Raw genomic sequence first — 19,269 nt, forward strand, 5'->3', positions numbered from 1 at the left:
GGTGGAGGTTGCAGTGAGCCTAGATCGCGCCATTGCACTCCAGCCTGGGCGATAGAATGAAACTCTGTCTCAAAAACAAACAAAAAAACAAACAAATACTCAATTCCCGTTTCCAAGAGGTAGTCTGAGGGGAGGTATTTCAGGGATGTAGTGTGGGAACTGGCTTGGAGTTCTGTCTTGCTATCAGTGAATTTACAGCATGTGGGTAGATTGCCCTGTTCCTAAAGCACCCAGCCAGGAACTAGCACTGTGAGTAGATTTATGAACCCCATTCTCCAGCACTTCCATTCAGCAAGTCCTGTGTCCTTCCCATTCCTAGCCCTGGGGCCAGCCCAAGCTCATAAGTCCCTTGACACCGTCTCTGAGAGACCTAGCTTAGTAAACCTGCCTGGGGTATCTGTTCGGTGTTTGGCATAGCTCTGGGCCTGTAGGAAAATGTAGCAAAGATGAATAAAGACCTAGAATGTGGCCAGGTGCTTACAGTGAAGGCACAAATCACCATGTGTGTGTGCTTCCTGTGGTTACCATGACAAATTAGCACAAACTTGATGGCTTACCACAACAAAATGTATTCTCTCGTGGTTCTGGGGGCCAGAAGTCTGAAATCAAGGCGTCAGCAGGGTTCTGGGTTCCTGGTTCCTCTCCACTCCAAGACTCCAGGGGAAGATCCTTCAGCTCCTGGTGGCTCCTGATGCTCCTTGGCTTGATTGAAGCATGGCTGCAATCTCTCCTTTCATCATCACATGGCCTTCCTCACTGTGTGTGTGTGTCTAGGTTTCGTCTTTTTTTTTTTTTTGAAACAGAGTTTCACTCTTATTGCCCAGGCTGGAGTGCAATGGCGTGATCTTGGCTCACTGCAACCTCCACCTCCCGGATTCAAGCAATTCTCCTGCCTCAGCCTCCCGAGTAGCTGGGATTACAGGCATGCGTGCCACCATGCCCAACTAATTTTGTATTTTTAGTAGAGACGGGGTTTCTCCATGTTGGTCAGGTTGGTCTCGAACTCCCAACCTCAGGTGATCCACCCACCTCAGCCTCCCAAAGTGCTCGGATTACAAGCATGAGCCACCACGCCCACCCCCATCATTTTCTTATAAGGACACTAGTTATTGGATTCAAGGCACATACTAAATCCAATGTGATTATATCTCAAGATCCTTAACTAGTTACAGCTCCAAAAACTCTCTTTCCAAATAAGGTGAGATTCTGAAGTTCTGGATGGGCATGAAGTTTGGGGGATGCTACATGGTGGAAGCACAGAGGAGCAGTTCATTTATAGCAAGCACTCATGAAAGGTTTCATGAAGGAGGGAGCATTTGACTGAGCCTTGAAGAAGGTCAAGAGTTTCAACCAGAAGGGGTGTGACAAGGGCAATCTAGGTGCAAGAAACCTCCTGATCGAAGGCTCTACCTGGCTGGAATTGCGAGAGGGAAGTAGAAAGGAAAGCAAGAAAATACTGTATCGTGGCATAGGGAGGTAAGCAGGGAGTTTACACCTCAGACTCTGAGTCAGGTCAGTACTGGTGGGAATGGGACGAAAGAGAAAGAAGAGAAGGGTCCAGACAGGTCATCTGTGGGTCTCTAGAGTCATCAGGCCAAAACAGCTGCACTAACAAATTTACAGGGGAGAGAGCAGTGGCCCATCTCTCCTATCCTCTCTGTGCAACCTGAAAGCAGGCAGGTAGGCTACCTGTTCTACCTGTGACCGCTAGAAGCGTTTCCGCTTGGAGCATGGGTCTCAACTGACCTTACAAATGAGGCTGTCTCATGAATAGACAAACATCTCCTTCTTACTCCCCCAGGCCCTTCCCTTGGGGAAACAAAGGTGTCAACTCTCGGAGCACGGCCTCCTGCAGTCTTTCTCACCTGTGCAGGAGGCCAGAGACTAAGCTTTTATTTATTTATTATTTATTTGTTTATTTAAAAACAGAGATGGGAGTCTCTCGCTATGGTGCTTAGGTTAGTCTCGAACTCTTGGGCTCAAGCAGTCCTCCCTTCTTGGCCTTCCAAAGTGCTGGGATTATAGGTGTGAGCTTCCACACCCGGCCAAGACTGGGTTCTTGACCCTGGAAAAGTTACTACCTTCTCCAGGTTGCAGCTGAGAAGCACCCCTATAAAATGAGAGGGGTTACAATGATCCCTAAGATCCTGGCATGCTCGAAAATTCTCATTTTACAGATCAGTCAACCCAAGAAAGCAATGGATTGCCAGGCTTCCCTGAGTTGCAAGCAGGAGAATTCCGGGTGAAGAAAGCATTTGTCCCTATCACTGATGATCTCAGTCTTTGCTAGTCATCAGATGCCACCAAATGAAAAATAAGCAACTCAGAGTTGGAAAATGTGCTGTGCCCCAGCTCCACAGAGCCCCACACCCATTTAAAACTCCCTCAACAGGTAGCTGTCTGCCGTGGATTTAGTTCAGCTCTTGCAGAAGATGTTAATATTTCCAGACTGTCGCTTCTAAGGGAATAAGGGACCCGAGTTCCCTAACTAGCATGTCAAACAAAATTTCCTGGTTTTCTTTCTCCTTAATTCACCACCTTCTCTATTTGGGCTTTCAAGAATGCCTCCTCCCTCTAATAATACTGAATCTGAGTCAAGTTCATTTTCGTGTACCTAACCCTTCTGCTAATTCTCGTTTCAACTTCAAGCTCTTCGAGCTTCCATCTTTTCAGATGAAGCGCACTTGTTTACGGCTGCACAGATCCCTTCCAAGCCCTCTGATCTCTGTATCATTGCAGTTACTTTCTCTGGTTCATTTCCATCTTGGTATTTGCCGAGGTTGTCTACTTTGAGAAAGTGATCTCATCTATATTTATGAGGTGTCCTTTCTACCCAGGAAATGTATCTGGTTGTCACAATCGCAGTAACAAAAGCCCTTGTCTTAACCTGCCACTACCAGCGATATCCTACCACAGTATCAGTGCGGGATGGGTTCCACACACTACACGTTCTCCCTTGTCCTTGGACAAAAGCATGAACACACCTAGAATGTTATGAGGCCATGCCCACTGTTGCCTTCAGGAGACACAATCCAAAAATACAAGATACTTGAAACATTTCAAACGTATTATTCAGGTGAACCATGAGGATTAGGAAACCATTGAAGCCAACTGGAAATGAGAAAAGTGAGTCTATTTAGACACTAGCATGCCCAAATGTGTGCTCATCTGCTGTGGCACCCCTGAAATGAGTGAGATCTTAGAATCTGAAAATGAGCAGATGCCTAGATTCTCAACAAGAGTGCCGGGTTAGCAAGTGAATGGTCGGTGGGAACTCATTCATTTATTCACTTATTCATATATTCAGCACATTTATTGAGCACCTGCTATATGCCAGGCGCTGTTCTGGGCACTGAAGGCATGCAGGGAGCAAAGCAGATGAAAATCCCCACCCATGTAGTGAGAGCTGGCATTTTATTAAGAGAGACAGATAAAAAGCAAGATCAATAGAACAGTACATTCTTATGCCTGTAATCCCAGCACTTTAGGAGGCTAAGGCAGGTGGAACACTTGAGGTCAGGAGTTCAAGACCAGCCTGACCCAACATGGTGAAACCCCTGTCTATACTACTACTACTAAAAAAGAAAAATAGCTGGGTGTGGTGGAGTGCACCTATAATCCCAGCTACTTGGGAGGCTGAGGCACGAGAATTGTTTGAACCTGGGAGGTGGAGGTTGCAGTGAGCAGAGATCATGCCACTGCATTCTAGCCTGAGCAACAGTGCGAGACTCTGTCTCAATAAATAAATAAATAAATAAATAAATAAATAAATAAATAAAACAGCACATTGAATTGTCATCATAAGCGATAAGGAGAAAACCAATGAGGCAAGGAGGACAGGAATGTGAGGACCTGAGATTCTAGGTAGGGTATAAGGAAGGCCACACTGAGAAGGGCACACGAGGAAAGACCTGAAGGTGGCAAGGGCATGGTGGGAAGGGAGCAGTGGTGTTCTGGGGAGAGGACAGAGCAAGGGCTCTGAGGAGAGAGTGGAGTGTCTGAGGACCAAGAGGTGGCCAGTGTGGCTGGAGCAGTGAGTGAGTGGGGAGGAAGAACTGAGGGGGACAGGTTCCCATGAAGGACAGGTGGACCTAGCTGACCCTAGGACTCAAGCGTCATGCCCTCACCCAAGCCTTAGCAGGATCCCCTGGCTGCTGTGACAGGCAGGCGGTGGGTGTCAGGCCAGTGGTCGGGGACCTGCTAGGAGGCTGCCAGGTTTCCATGCCTCCTCCAAGAATATCACCCAGACTTGCCTCACCACCTTCTTTGGGAGATTCCCAGAGCTCAGGGAATGCTCTCAGCTTTGCACTAGTTTTAGAGGATGCTGAGGGCCTCCTCCGATATCTTTACCGTCAAGATGGAAGTGTCTGGGCTGAGGGAAATGGAGAATCTAAGCAGGCCGGGGTGCCACTGTTGGAGGGGGTGGGAGGCACCTGGAACCCAGCCCTCGGGGCTCTGCTGGGCAGCCTTGCTCCCAGCCAGATCCTGATTATTTCTTGCTGGTATAACTTAGGTGAGGAGTGACAACCAGCTTCAGGGTGACACGGTTCCGAGAAATCATGACTGTTGACTCCATTCATTGATTTCAGCAAACTAGGCCTTGGAGATGGGGCAGGGAACCTCATAAACAAAGTTCTCTCCTTGTGGCACTTAGTGTTCCTGGAGTGAACAGCATCCCCAGGTTGGAAAAGCTCCTGACACTGTGGAAGGATGAGTTGACACCAACAAGCTGGCTTCTAGTAGCAGTACTGCTGAACCCCTCTAAATAAAATCAGATAACTGTGCTGATGCTTAGAATGAAGGAGATGCTTTTCAGTCCTACTTTGTCAAAATGACTTCTGGGGCATTGTGTCCGTGTGGGCCAGCACTTTGGCAAGGCCCTTGAGCACCTGCAGGGTATCCAGGGAGCAGGCTGGGTGACGAGGGCTACAAGCCATGACTTGGGTTGGGTGGCAAATCCATGGGAGTATAGTTGACTGCTTAAGAGGCAGGAGAGGGTATCAGCTGCACTCCGGTACCACAGAGGCATAGGACCTGTTCTAGATGGTTCTGGAAGCCCACACCAGGCCCATAGGGAGAGCTTGAAAAGGCAGACCTGGGCCCTGCAAGAGGAACACCCTCCTGCCCTTTGGAACAGGCTGCTCTTTAAGCAAACATGGTGTCGAGATTTCTGCATTGGGGGAGGTTAGGTTCTGGACAACCTCCCGGGTCCCTTCTACCCTTTGATTCTGTGAGTCATTGTCATGATGTCAGTGAGAGCAATGACCCAGGCAGGGGCAGGGGGCAGGAGGAAAAGAGGACACCAATTTTCAACCAACACTTGAGAATTAAAAGGAGGCAGCCCTTCTCAGCATGACTTCAGCAGGATCTTCCCACAGTGATGTCATTCCTTTGTCCAGGCTTTCCAGGGTGCTGGGGAGCAGGGAGGAGGCAGGAGGGTGCAGGGTGGGCACAGATTCATATCCTTCACTCAGGCTTAGATTCCTGTGGCTTCCTAACTGGATGCTGATGGTTTCTTTGGGTTCCTAGTAATATTCACGACTGTGGTAACTTTACGTGGCTGTGGTACCATACGTGATTGGTAATATCCTGTGGTAATATATAAAGGGGCTTCAAAAAGGTTGTGGAAAATGGAATTAAAGGATGAAAATAAAAAATAAGAGCCAGGTGTGGTGGCTCACTCCTGTAATCCCAGCACTGTGGGAGGCTGAGGCGGGCAGATCACTTGACGTCAAGAGTTCAAGACCAGCCTGTCCAACAGGGTGAAACCCCATCTCTACTAAAAATACAAAAATTATCCGGCATGGCGGCACATGCCTGTGATCCCAGCTACTCGGGAGACTGAGGCAGAAGAATCACTGGAACGTGGGAAGTGGAGGTTGCAGTGAGTGGAGATTGCACCACTGCACTTCAGCCTGGGCGACAGAGCCAGACTGCATCTCTCTCTCTCTCCATATGTTTATATACACACATACACATATATACACAAATATATATATATATATAATTTATCAACATAAGCTTCATCAAGTTGCAAGACACTTTTGTAAGTGATACCAGCCATCTAGTTCATCCCAAAATAATTGAGCATCCTGAGAGTTCAGCCATGTCAATACAGTCTTTTTTTTACATCATTAGCTGAAGAGAAATGGATGCCCTTTGTCTTAGTCCTTTCTCATATTGCTATAGAGAAATATTAGAGACTGAGTAATTTATAAAGGAAAGAAGTTTAATTGACTGACAGTTACGCATGGCTGAGGAGGCCTCAGGAAACTTACCATCATGGCGGAAGGAAAAGGGGAAGCAAGGCACTTTCTTCACAAGGCAGCAGGAAGGAGAATGAACTTAGGAGGAACTACCAAACACTTATAAAACCATCAGATCATGTGAGAACTCACTATCATGAGAACAGCATAGAGGAAACTACTCCCATGATCCAATTACCTCCACCTCCTCTCTCCCTGAGCACATGGGGATTATTGGGATTATAATTCAAGATGAGATTTGGGTGGGGACACAGAGCCTAACCGTATCACCCTTTAAAGATTTTTTAAGATTAGGAAACAAAAGGAAGTCAGAAAGAGCCAAAGCAGGACTGTAAAGTGGATGCCTGCCTAATGATTTCTTATCAAAACTCTCACAAAATTGTCGTTGTTCGATGAGAGGAATGAACGGGGAACCTTGTCTTAGTGGAGCAGGACTATCTGGTGAGGCTTTCCTGGGTGTTTTTCTGCTAAAGTTTTGGCTAACTTTCTCAAAACACTCTCATTATAAGCAGATATTATTGTTCTTGTCCCTCCAGAAAGTTAACAAGCAGAATGCTTAGAACATCCCCAAAAAACTGTTGCCATGACCTTTGCTCTTGGCCGGTCTGCTTTTGCTTTGACTGGGCCACGTCCACCTCTTGGTAGCCATTGCTTTGATTGTGCCTTGTCTTCAGGATTGTAGTGGTCAATGCTTCATCTTCTCTTACAGTTCTTTGAGGAAATGCTTCAAGATCTTGATCCCACTTGTTTAAATTTTTCATTGAAAGCTTTGCTCTCATCTGCACCTGATCTGGGTGCAGTAGTTTTGGTGCTTATCAAGTGGAAAGTTTGTTCAACTTTAATATTTTAGTCAGAATTGTGTATGCTCAACCAATGGAGATGTCTATGGTATTGGCTATTACTATTATTATTATTTTTTTTTTTTTTGCTGTTAATTGTCAGTCCTCTTCAGTAAGAGCACAAACAAGATGAATTTTTTCTTTCTAATTTGATATGGATGGTCTGGCACTTCCAAACATGAAGATGTTTATCTTCAACATCGTCTTATCCCTTCTTAACAAGTTATCCATTTATTAAGTGCTGATGGATTTTTTTTTTTTCTTTTTTTTTTTTTTTGAGACAAAGTCTCACTCTGTCACCAGGCTGGAATGCAGTGACATGATTTCAGCTCACTGCAACCTCTGCCTCCTGGGTTCAAGCAATTCTTCTGCCTCAGCCTCCCAGGTAGCTGAGACTACAGGTACACACCACCACGCCTGGCTAATTTTTGTATTTTTAGTAGAGACGGGGTTTCACCGTGTTGGCCAGGATGGTCTCGATCTCTTGACTTTGTGATCCGCCTGCCTTGGCCTCCCAAAGTACTGGGATTACAGGTGTGAGCCACCACGCCCAGCCAACTGCTGATTTCTTTAGGGCATTGTCCCCATACACTTTTAATAAAGCGTCAATGATTTCACCATTCTTCCATCTAAGCAAGCTTCATTGTAAATTTGATGTTTGTTCTTGCTTCGGTTTTAGTAGAATTCATGTTGCTCTGATAGGGGTTCTTTTCAAACTGATGTCTTATCCTTCTTAGTGCCTCAAACTAGATCCCATTTAGTCATGTTATAACAAGTTAGTTATTTGGGGGCAAAAAAAAAATCTCAAATATATGCCTAGTTTTTTCATAATATGCATTTTCCTTGAACTTTTTGAAGACCCTTTGTACATGATTATGGTAAAAGCAGGAATGTAGGAATATACGTGGCACTATTGCTATACATGGTACTATTAATATACATGGTACTGTTAATGACTGTGGTACCGTAGAGGACATGGTATTGTACATGGCTATGGTATTCTACATGACTATGTCACTATATGTGACTATAGTACTATACATGATGTGGTACTGTACATGGCTGTGGTACTATATATAACTGATAATATACATGACTCTAGTACTATACATGATTGTGCTAATATATATAACTGTGGTGATATACATTGACTGATACTGTATGTGACTGCAGGACTGTACATGATGGTAGTTATATATGATTGTGGTAACATACATGGCTGCTAATATACATGGCTGACACTATACATGACTTTGGTACTGTACATGACCATGGTAATATACAAGAGAGATACTGTACATGACCTTGGTAATATACAAGATGGATACTCATACAAGACCATAGTAATATGCAAGAATGATACTGTACATGACCATGGTAATATACAAGATTGACACTGCATATAACTGTGGTAATATACAAGATTGATTCTGCATATAACTGTGGTAATATACAAGATTGATTCTGCATGTAACTGTGGTAATATACAAGACTGATGCTGTACATGACCTTGGTAATATACAAGATGGGTACTCTATAAGACCATAGTAATATGCAAGAATGATACTGTACATAACCATGGTAATATACCAGATTGATACTGTACATAACCGTGGTAATATAGAAGACTGATACTGTACATGACCATGGTAATATACAAGGCTGTGGCACTGTACGTGGCTGTGGCAATGTGTGTGACGATGGTAACCCACGTGACTTGGTACTCTACATGACTGCACAGTGCTTTTGCACATTCATTGTCGACCTTCTTCTTTTTTTTTTTTTTTTTTTTTGAGATGGAGTTTCGCCAGTCGCCCAGGCTGGAATGCAGTGGCGCGATCTTGGCTCACTGCAACCTCCACCTCCTCCCGGGTTCAAGCAATTCTCCTGCCTCAGCCTCCCGATAGCTGGGACTACAGGCGTGCGCCCCCACACCCAGCTAATTTTTATATTTTTAGTAGAGACGGGGTTTCACCATGTTGGCCAGGATGGTCTATGTCTCTTGACCTGTGATCTGCCCACCTCAGCCTCCCAAAGTGCTGGGATTACAAGCATGAGTCACCATGCCCGGCCACCAGCGCACATTTCTGAGATCCAGGTGAAGTGGCCATCCTGGGACACGTCGCTAAGGGCAGATTCTGAACCCAGGCTTCCCAGCTTCAACCCTCCATCTTTTCCCACTGCAACAAATAATCTCAGCCTGGCCTGGCCTGCCTCATTCAGGGTCATGGAGAGGTCAAGAGACAAGCTGTTAAGTAATGGGGCTTAGTACACAGAGGGTTCTGGAGAGAGCTGTGATAAGCAGTGAGTGAGTCAACAGGATGCGGGCAGGGATGTAGTGAAATCCGCTTTTACACAAACATCGTTTAGAGCACTGAGTAGCAGTATTTGCATACAATGAATGGGAGACTTGCCAAAGGAATAAAATAGTCCTCAGTTATCAGGGTTTCTTTTAAAGAGTAAACTGACAAGCTTGGGAATAGCACAGTTGAATTTCTTTCATTTGACAACCAGTGTGACGTCTTAACACGCAGAGACCCAGCCGCAGAGGAGACAGTGAGTGACAGCTCCCTCCAGTTAAGCCCGAGGTCACTGAGCTCTGCGTGGCCTGAGAGCTTTGATCACTGTAAATTAAGGAAAATCTTAGAAGACTTCTCGAAGGAGGTGGCAACTGAGGGGGTTGCAGTAACTCTCAATTTTTTTGCTGGTTGTAGAGCCCTTCAAGGGTCTGAAGAAAATATGAGCTCTATCCCAGGAAGAAGGTGCAACTGAAAGTTTTGTACTTTTAAGGGGGCATGTACACCTGTCACCTATCCTAGACTCTGGGTTAAGAAGGCTTGGACTAGATACAATCAAAACCCATCCAAGTCCTACAGGCTGAGATGCAGGCCCAGGGCGAGGGCTCGTGTGAGAGGTAGGGAATGCCCTGGTATCCTGTGACACAGAAGGCAGGGCAAGCTCAGGGTGGAGAGTACACATGTGTGGCTTGGTGCTTAAGGCCACCAGTGGTCAGCCTGGTGAAGGCCACTGGGCCCCAGTCTTTCTTACCCCATTGGCCATCCCTACTTAAAGGAATGTGACCTTAAATCCCCTTTTCGGCAGCCTTTCGGGGATTTTGATGAGTGAAGCGTATGATGATCTTGTCCACACTGAAATGGCCTCCTAGGGAACACGGTCTCCTGTCTGCGTCCCACCTCTCCCAACCACTTCTACCAGCCTCCAAGCCGCGCGGTCCCCACGCAGACCTCAGCACCAGCTGAGGTGCAAGGTCCAGGTTTTCAAACTGGGTTCCAGAGCACCCTAGAGGCCCCAAGAAGGTGGGGCCAAGTGGGAGATGGAGCAGGATGGGTTCTGAGGGACCCCTGCTTCCTGTGGACTAGGTCAGTGTTGTCACCTCTGTTTTGTGGCTTACAATTCCATGTTAAGATTTTGGTGTGCGTTTTGAAACAAAGTCATTGTTCTAAAGGAAAAAAATAAGGCTTGAAAATGATGCTTCAAGGAAATGACTCAGCCCACTCCCTCTCCTGGATGGACCCTTCTTGGATTTGCTGGATGTCCCCTCTTTAATGACACCTCCACCTTTGGCTCTTTAACCCAAGGTGCTGTGGCTTCTGGACCAAATGCCCTCTAGTTCGCTTGGGCCTTTGCCCCTCAGCAGAGGAACCCACACTCCCACCCCAGACATGTGGAACCCCAGACCCTGCTCTGCCCTCAGCCTGGGCACCTCCTCTACCACCGAGGTGCCCACAAGCTAGAAACCCTGAATACCCAACCAGGGCTGAGACAGCCTCTCCAAGGGGACTCAGCCCAAATCCATTTGCCAGAAAGGACACAGGAGGCTACTGCCTGGCCCTCCCTGCCTCCAAAGCACCCAGCCCTGGGAGAGTGTGCCTTAACAACCTCAGCCCCAAAGCCCAGACCTGGCCCATGGGCAGTGTCACAGCGGCCAAAATCTTTTGGGCGGTAGAGGCCGGCTCTGGCCAGTGCACTCATGCAATTTATAGTGCCGGCCAGGGCTGTTGGAAATTCGTTCCTAACGCCGTAGATTAGGAGGGGCCTCCCAGTGACTTGCTGTGTGACCTTGGGCGAGCAACTCTCTCTCTCTGGGCTTTGGTTCCCTCATCTGAAAAATGAAGATGTGGAAATTTAGTGAAATAGCTCCTATCACCTCCTGGGTGACTGCGAGAGCGTTTGCAAGAGACAACCACTCCTTCCAGTTGGGGCAATGGCCGTGGGGGTGAAGGGCGGTGGATACCCCCTGCTCCAGCCCTTCTCCTTCTGCGTATTAGACCAGACGCTCTGCAGGACGCCAGGGACAAAAGGCAAAAAACCCGCTGGCCTGACTCACCCTGGTTCTGGGACTCCCCCAGGAAGGGGAGAGTTCTGCCCCTGCCACAGAAGCCCTCGGGGGAATTGGAGCCCTTGACCCTTTCTAGAAGTCTGTGGGAGGGAACCACTCCCTACAGGGAGTCTGGCCATCTCCCTTCCACCCAAGGCCTCACCCGTGTTGAGATGACCCGTGGCACAGCCCGTATCTTCCCAGGCAGGGGCTGGTCCAACATGGGCCTTTCTGCAACCCAGGGGCTGAGGCTGGTCAGGGGTACGGTCTCCTCTCTGGTCCTGGCTGCCCAACCCCCACAACCATCCAACTTCCCCCACCCAAGACATTAGTCATTTTTATCTCTGCGTCCAAGTAGCTCAATTGGGCAGGACTGGGCTGCAGTGAGGCCAAAGTCTGGGGTTACCATAGCAACTCACCACGCTTTGTGGCTGCTTGTTGATATCCACAGGGGCAGGGGGCATGCCCTCCTCACTCACCAAGTATCTGGCAACTGGCACAGTGTCTGGCCCACAGTAGATACTTAATAAACGGTTGTTGCCTGAATAAATGCATGACCAACCCATGTAGCTAGTTAGAGCCAGTGATTACCAAGTACCTACTATGTGCCAGGGACTGTTCTAAGCCCTGACATGTCACAAGGTCATTTACTCCTCGAAGTAACCTTCCAGCGTGCGTGCTGTTATCATCTTCCTCTTACCAACAGGACTCTTGAGGGTCAGTAAGTTAGAATCACACAGCTAGTAAATGACCCAGCAGGACTGGACCCCAGGATGTCTGCTTGTAACCAATGAGTCTTGCCTCTTGGTTGATACCTTCACGGAAGAGATGGCGCTGATGGCCGCTAGTGGAGTCTGTAGCCAGACAGTCTACATGGGTCAAAAACATCACCTCCCGCTTTCCTGATAGGGGCTCTGGAGGTGTTGCGCTGATTGGTTTATTGACTCACGGGACCAGAACTCCCTGGGTAGGGCTGACTTCGGGCACGTCTCCAGGGACCAGTGCCGTCAGGACTCAGGCGAACTTCTCTCTCCCCTCGCCTTTAAGCAGACCTCTCTGCCACGGGGCTGCTCACACCTGCCCCCTGCTGCTGGTAACGTCACCCTCCCAGCTCCCATTCGAGTAGACAGGCAGGTAGGTGTTCTTTGCCCAGAAGTCCTGGAAGGGTCCAGGAATTGGGTCTCTCTGGCAGTGACGGGGTGAGCCTGAACCAAGGAAATGGTGCTGTATTTGGCCAGCTGGGAGTCACGGCCAGACTCTGAGCCAGGGTATACCAGCCCCAACCAAGCCATACGGTTTGGGAGTTGGGAAGTGGGCTTCTCTGCAGGGGAGATGGGGGTACCATGAGCAGGAGCAAGGGGTCCAGTACACCTTCTTGTGGAAGGACAACATTCGTTTTTCAGTCGTGCCACAGGGAAACAGCCGGGAGAGCCAGGCCTGCCTGTATGAGGCAGCCCTCCAGATCTCATCCTGCAGACCTTGTGAGGTCGTTTACTGATGCCTTACCCCCCCCTATCTCCTCAAGAAAAAAAAAGATAGAATGGACTTTTCTGGGTTGAGCTAAAATCTCTGCCTTCAAGGAGATTGTAGTTCAAAGAGGCAAAATGCACAGCCACCGAAATCCAGCAAGTTGTCAACAGACTGACTTTGGAACCTTTTCTAGACGATGTAAGGCCACTGTGATATGAGAGGAAACGAAGCCCTTTGCTAGGTCACGGTTCACAGGTACGAGAGGTCCGCTCTCCCTCCCCTCCAGCTGCAGGCAGGGAGCAGAACAGAGAGGATATCGGGTCCTTCCAAGTTGGTGGGGGGGTCTGTGGAGTCCTTTTTTTTTTTTTTTTTTTTTGAGACAGAGTCTCACTCTGTCGCCCAGGCTGGAGTGCAGTGGCACGATCTTGGCTCACTGCAAGCTCCGCCTCCCGGGATCACGCCATTCTCCTGCCTCAGCTTCCTGAGTAGCTGGGACTCCAGGCGCCTGCCACCACGCCCAGCTAATTTTTTGTACTTTTTTAGTAGAGACGGGGTTTCACCGTGTTAGCCAGGATGACCTCAATCTCCTGACCTTGTGATCCGCCCGCCTCGGCCTCCCAAAGTGCTGAGATTACAGGCGTGAGCCACTGCACCCGGCCTGGAGTCCTTTTAGAGCTCCCCCAGCCCAGCAAGCAGTAGCCCCTCTCACAGGCCTGGCAGCAGGTCACCGTGGGGAGCTGGGGCCAGTGTGACTGTAAAGGGCGGCGTGACCTTCATGCAGGCAGGCAGTCCTGCCAGACACACCCACATGGCCTCTGTCCACCCTTGGCTGCACGGCCCATGTTCTTACATCCCAGTTGCCAAAGAATTAAGAGTCTGACCTGGCCTTTCCGGGCCACTTCCCTGTGAGCACACAGCAGAGGAGACGGGGTCCGGGGTCCTTCAGGGATGGCAAGACACAAGGTCAGTGTGGACTGGGCACATGGTGCCCTCCAAGGGCTCATACCTCCTCAGCCAGCAGATCCATGCCTTGGCTTTGGGGATGTCTCCTGAGCCTTCAAGTCAGTGGAAATGTTCGTATGTGTGTATGTGTGTGTGTGTGTGTGCGCGCGCGTGCGCATACACACACACAGATGTGCGGTTCTTTCTTTCTCAAGGAGCCAGTAAAGCATAGAGATTCAGATTTTGAGTTCAGGAGTCAACCGCACCAAAGTTCATATGCTGGCTCTTCTGTTCACTTGCTGTGTGACCTTGAGCAAGTTACTGGACCTCTCTGAGCCTCCGTTTCCTCATCTGTCAAATGACGATTAAATGAGGTAATACATTTAAAGTTCAGAGACACAAAGCGAGTGCTCAGTAAGTGTTGGCCATGATGATGAGGCTACAGATCATAACTGCACTCTCTACCAAAGTCTCCAGGGCATTTCATTAAGGCGGGAATGGCTTGTTGTGTTTGTTTTATTCATAAGTGCTGTTGATAGGTTCATTTGGGGAGGAGACGCTGTGCCTTTCAGAGACTGTAGACTTTGAAGTAGGCAGATTCAGGTTTCAATCCCAGCTCTTCTGGCTGGAGGCCTTGGACCCATCCCTTGGCACCTCTAGATCAGCTTCCTGTTGCTGCTGTAACAAATTATCACAAACTTAGTGGCTTAAAGCAACACACATTACTCCCTTCCAATTCTAGAGGGCAGGAGTCTGACACGGGTCCCACTGGGCTAAAATCAAGGGGTCAGGTCTGCGCTCCTGCATGAGGTTCTAGGGCAGAATCCATTTCCTTGCCCTTTCCAGCTTCTAGGAGCTAGCTGCATGTCTTGGCTCATAGCCACTTTGAAGATGGCCCCTCCATCTTCAAAGTCAACCAGTCATATCCTAGTCATATCTCCATGTGATTCTCTGCCTCCCTTGTCTACTGTGGTTACAGGGGGCCTTCTCGGAGAATCGAGGACAATCTATCTGAAGTTGGCTGATTAGCCCTTTTAATTCCAGCTGCAACCTGAATTCCTTTTTCCCATAGGAGGTGACAGATTCATAGGTTCTGGGAATTAAAACATGGGCGTCTCGGAGAACGGGCGTCATTCAGTCAGCTACACTCTCGAGCCTCAGTCTCCTTATCTGTAAAGTGGCAGTGCAAATCCCAGCCTCCGAGGGAGGGACCTTGGGAAGATTCCAGGAGATTATTGAACATGGTGGCAGGGGATGAAAAATGTGGGTTGGGTCTGTCCTGAGCACCTGTTGAGCACAAAGCTCACACAGGAAGGGGAAGATGTCACAGTCCCTGCTGTAGAGCAACTGGCAGTGCAGCTGGTCATCAGGGAGGGTTTGTCCTTGGAGAACAAAACCAAAACAGGGGACCTTAATTGTGCCCCACCTGGGTGGGCAGGTGCTCCACAGGAGAGAAAACTGAATCGTCCCAGATGGCTTCCCGCAGGGTGGATTTGACAGAAGCGAAGGGCATTTGGGGGAGAGAGGCTTTCCCTCGTCACAAGGACATGGTTGACATTGCACAGGTATGGCAAGGGAAGAAGACACCCATCTGCAGTCTTGCTGGGGAGATGGACCAGTAGCCTGCAGTGACCCTGGTGGGGATGGGTGCCTTGGTAGGGCAAACCATGGCTGGAGGCAGCTACAAGCACAGACGGGGGCTTTCAACCCATCTTTGTTGTTAATAAAGTGCTACCCACGTTCTAAACAATTTACATGGACAATCTGATTTACTCCTCAGAGCAACCCTATGACACAGTCACAGTTCCCAGTTTAAAGATGGAAATACTAGGGCTCAGAGAGGTTAAATACTTGCCCGAGGTCACATAGCCCAGGTAGCCATGGGATTAAAATCTAGGCAGTCTGCCTTCCAGGAAAGGAAACCTGGCTGTGCCTAGGACTGGGGTCTAAGCTGAGGCATTAAGGATGAGATGGAAGCAGCAGAAGGAAAATATCCCAGGCAGAGGGAAAGAGCGGAGCTAGAAAATGGGAGACGAGAGCGTTTGTTTCCTTTGGGAAAAAGATCCTGGCCTGGCCAGAACCAAGTGTGAGCAGGGAGTGGAGAGAGATGGACAGGGTCACACCTCACAGAGCCTGGTGGTTGTGGGGTGAAGTCTGGACATGACTGGGAGCTCTGCTAGGGAGCCACTGAAGGCTTTCTACAGGATGTGTGACCAGTCCTTTCTATAGGCTGCATGACCAGCCCACATTAATGGAAGGTGACAGAAGCCTGATTTTCCACAGAATTCTCTGATGTTGGAGGGAAGTGATGCTCTCTGAGAACCGCTGAAAATCACTTTCTGTGGGGCTGGTGCTTGGGAAAATTCCTGCCTCACCTGGCCCCATGGGCCAAGGGCCTGGCTTTTCTCCCAGCATCCTGGTCTTTGCAGGGTGTGCTGGCCTGGCTATTTCCCATTGAATGTCCCACTTCCCCTGAATACCCTGGCCCTCTGGGCCCAGAGCCACAGCCTGACAGCATGAGATCAGTCAGCCGGAAGGGTCAACTCCAAGGCAGTTGACCTTCGTCCTAGCAGAGATTAAACTGATTCCTAATTAATAGCCTGTAGGATAGCTACCTTGGCACAGCTTGCAAGTAATTTAAGGCTTGTCCTTAGAGGCTGGTCCATAAATTATGTTTAATTAGCTGAAGGTCTCCCTGGGACACATCAGACTGGTGTGTGATTGAGCCTACCAGCTCAGTGACCTCTGAATTTCATGTTGGAGTATAAGGGAGATGCTGAGATACTCCAGTAAAATGTTTCTTTCCTTTACTAAAACAAGAGCTGAATTCTTAACTTCTGCTAGCAGCTCCGAGAGGTACCGCCACTCGGTTTGAGGGTCTCTGCTCAGCTAGTTCCTGGCTTTGCTCTTGACCGATTACTTATACTTCCAGGGTCTCAGTGCCTTATCTCTAAAAAGAAGCCGAGTTCAAGTCTACAGACCCTTATCTGAAACCCTTAAGGCTAGCTGTGTCTCATAGGTCTGATGTTTTGGACGTTAGAAATGCAATCCAGCACATAGGCCATATACCTAGTGACACCCACAGCAAGGCCTAGGGCAGCCACCCGTAATCACAGTGATAGTCACCACAGTGGGATAAAGAGACCAGAAGTAGCCTCATGATGGTTCCAATTAGGGTTTGCTCTAAATGCATGTGTCAAAAATAAATTAGGATTTTAGAGCTTTTTTGGATTCTAGAACGGAGGATAAGGGGCCGTAAACCTCACTGTTGAATTCAGAGAAGCTCCTAAATAAATGCTAATTATGATGAGGACTGTCGTTATTTTTATTTTACTTGTTGAGACAGAGTCTCACTCTGTCACCCAGGCTGGAGTGCATTGGTGCCATCTCAGCTCACTGCAGCCTCAATCTCCCAGGCTCACGTGATCCTCCCGATTGGCTTGGACTACAGGCGCGCACCACCACGCCCAGCTAACTTCTGTATTTTTAGTAGAGACACGCTTTCGCCATGTCGCCCAGGTTACCTGTTGTTATTACTCCTCTTTCCCCTACAGCTAATACGCTGCCATGTCTACCGCCCCTGCACATGTAGAGACTGGATGTGTGGGCAACTTTTAGTTTGCCAGGTGTCACCTGTCTGCCAGGGATGTGTGATACATTCTCCCTGGAGTGGCTCTGCTGGAGCTGTGTTTGTGTTTCCTGCTGTCCAGGGGAGCGTGGAAGGCTTGTGACTTGGCACGAGGTCCCACTGGGTGTTTCTGTTGGGCACCCTCTGTGTGATGGCTGGGGCTGGCTTCCTGGGTGTGACCCAGGGATTCTCACTGGGCCCTGCACTCAGAAACACCCTATACTTGGTTTGAGGCTTTGCTGTCACCATCTTGAAATTCTTTACAATTTTTGAACAAGGGACCCTGCGAATTAATGTGGCTGGTCCTAACAATAGCCATACCACACAAGTTGTCAATTTCATCCCTCCGAAGATCCCCTCAAAGGGAAGTTACTAATGTTTCACAGAAGAGGCAAAACTATTTCATTCATTCATTCACATGGTCACTGTGCACCTGATTACCAAGCCAGGTCTGGAAATTCCTCAGAGTGCCTCCGTTCTAGAGAGCGTGTGTGTTTCAGAATGGGGAAAATAGACAAAAACCAAGCAAACAAAGAACCACGATCGCTTCAGATAATCACTAAGTGCTGCGAAGACAAGAAAGCAGAGGGATGTGAGGGAGAAGGGCGTAAAGATTAACTTCAGCGAAGGAGAAGCTGGAATCAGGGCTGGAGTTCAGCTGTGCCTTGTTGCACTCCAGGGGTACTTGCTACAGATCTGGGGTTATTTCAGGCCAGGAGTGGTGGCTCATGCCTGTAATCCCAACACTTTGGGAGACTGAGGTGGGTGGATCACTTGAGGTCAGGAGTTCGAGACCAGACTGGCCAAGATGATGAAACCCCATCTCTACTAAAAATACAAAAATTAGCCAGGGGTGGTGGTGGGCGCCTGTAATCCCAGGTACTTGAGAGGCTGAGGCAGGAGAATCGCTTGAACCTGGCAGGCGGAGGTTGCAGTGAGCTGAGATCGCGCCACTGCACCCCAGCCTGGGTGATAGAGTAAGACTCCCTCTAGGGCGGGAGGAGACCTGGGGTCATTTGTACGTTCCCCACCCCCCACAAGGCAGGGTGGTCATTAGTTAATGGGGTCCAAGTAGAGGAGTCAATGGGGGTCTCCTCAAGCCAGGGGGGACTATTCATCCCTAAGACCTGGTCACCCCAGCTTCTCACAATAAACCCAGAGGCCCAGTTTTGGGGGGGGCAGTGGGTGAGGAGAAGGGCAGCCTTGGTTTCTCTGAGGGTCTCCAAGTTCTCGCAGTGCCAGGCCCCCTGCGCCTGAGGCTTCTGACCAGCCCTGCGGCTTGGTGAGCATTTTCTTGCACTTTTGACCTTCCCCACACCAGCACAGGGAGGCCAGTTTCAGTTTTCCCCGCTTCCCCAGATGGAGATGGTGAAGCTCAGAGATGCCAAGTGACTCATCCAAAAGTCACACAGCAAATCAACTCCAGAGCAGATTCCTTGAGGCCCCAACCAGGCTGCTTTTCATTCCAAAGGGCAGTGCAGGCGCTCAGCTCTGAGCGCTGGCTGCCAAGTTAGTGCGGTCCAGGGCTGCTCTGGGAGCTCCGCGGGATAAACAGGCCCCCTGCTTCGGAAGGGAGGGGCGGTGCGCGGCCAACGGGACACTTCATACCTCTTTATACCTGGAAACCATCCCCGCAACCCCCCATCCAGTCTTTGCAAGGGAGAAGTAATGAGCTTCCCAGAAAGCCCGGAGCAAAGGCAGGCACCTCCCCAGTCTCTTCCCACGAAAACCCAAAGCTGACCCTGGAGGCCCAGCCCTCGGGTTTAGAGGCTCCTTGGGGGAAGC

At 49.1% G+C, this 19,269-nt stretch overlaps 1 protein-coding gene and 2 long non-coding RNA genes across 3 annotated transcripts in view; 2 read left to right on the forward strand and 1 right to left on the reverse strand.

The window, feature by feature from the left end:
* DHRS3 (dehydrogenase/reductase 3) overlaps positions 1–19,269 on the forward strand; it is a gene marked incomplete at its 5' end in the record, with an annotated part of 52,954 nt that overhangs the window by 3,957 nt on the left and 29,728 nt on the right.
* LOC144336142 (uncharacterized) lies at positions 25–5,631 on the forward strand. The gene is made up of 2 exons (XR_013407647.1): positions 25–830; positions 3,674–5,631. It is a non-coding gene; the product is annotated as an uncharacterized LOC144336142 (long non-coding RNA).
* LOC144336141 (uncharacterized) lies at positions 7,786–10,986 on the reverse strand. Its single transcript, XR_013407644.1, has 2 exons — positions 9,128–10,986; positions 7,786–8,996 (listed from the first exon to the last, which is right to left on the reverse strand). It is a non-coding gene; the product is annotated as an uncharacterized LOC144336141 (long non-coding RNA).

The sequence above is a fragment of the Macaca mulatta genome, chromosome 1, assembly GCF_049350105.2.
Source record: "Macaca mulatta isolate MMU2019108-1 chromosome 1, T2T-MMU8v2.0, whole genome shotgun sequence".
Taxonomy (NCBI): Eukaryota; Metazoa; Chordata; class Mammalia; order Primates; family Cercopithecidae; genus Macaca; species Macaca mulatta.